Source organism: Hemiscyllium ocellatum, chromosome 40 (assembly GCF_020745735.1).
Source record: "Hemiscyllium ocellatum isolate sHemOce1 chromosome 40, sHemOce1.pat.X.cur, whole genome shotgun sequence".
NCBI classification, from domain to species: Eukaryota; Metazoa; Chordata; class Chondrichthyes; order Orectolobiformes; family Hemiscylliidae; genus Hemiscyllium; species Hemiscyllium ocellatum.
In genome coordinates, this window is record NC_083440.1 from 20,591,727 (window position 1) to 20,592,499 (window position 773).

The 773-nt window shown below is 40.2% G+C and overlaps 1 non-coding gene across 1 annotated transcript; it reads left to right on the plus strand.

The window, feature by feature from the left end:
* Nucleotides 1–209: 209 nt before the first annotated feature.
* Nucleotides 210–400, plus strand: LOC132834570 (U2 spliceosomal RNA). Its single transcript, XR_009647211.1, has one exon. It is a non-coding gene; the product is annotated as a U2 spliceosomal RNA (small nuclear RNA).
* Nucleotides 401–773: the final 373 nt, after the last annotated feature.

The window sequence follows — 773 nt, forward strand, 5'->3', positions numbered from 1 at the left end:
GGTTATCTACATTCACTATCAAACATGTTCACAGAAAAGATTAGGTGAAGCCACCTGGGTGAACGGATCGTTTCCTCTCGTTTGAAAATCTGGAAACGATGGGGCAGCAATGAAACTGTCAGCCGTGAGCTGTACGTCTTTAGTCACAGTCAGGCTGATAGAAAATATAGGAAGCGGCTGAGTCCTGAGGTAGTCAGCAAGAATTGGCTATCGCTTCTCGGCTTTTTGGCTAAGATGATGTGTAGTTCTGTTCTTGTCAGTTTTAATATCTGATATGTCCCTTATTTAGCGACTCAATATTAATTTGATTTTTGGAGGAAGGAGTTGTGTTTGGAGCTTGCTCCACCAAGTTCGCGCATCGTCCTCGTATTGCAGTGTTTCTGGGAATGGTGCACCCCTCATTAAAAATTCTGAAAAGCAGATTTGTTTATTCTGTTTTGGGTATGTTTTTTGCTGTATTTCTTATGTTTTGAGTTTAAACAGCATTTGGTTAGACAAGTCAGACTTGCTTTCGTGTAATTCCGATTCGTTTGTGTTTCTGCATGTTCAGTACCCACTCTCAATGTTGTCACTTCGTCCCTGGTAAATACCGCCCTTTCCCACCAACTCCAATTCTGAGCAACAAAAGTAAAACAAAGTTGCCCACAAGCTCTACCTAATGGCAAACTGCATTTCAGAAAACAAAATGGAGATGAAGCTATTGAAGGAATTAACAGTTCGGATTTTGATGATGATGAGAATCACTTTGATGTATTAAATGAGAGATTTTGAGA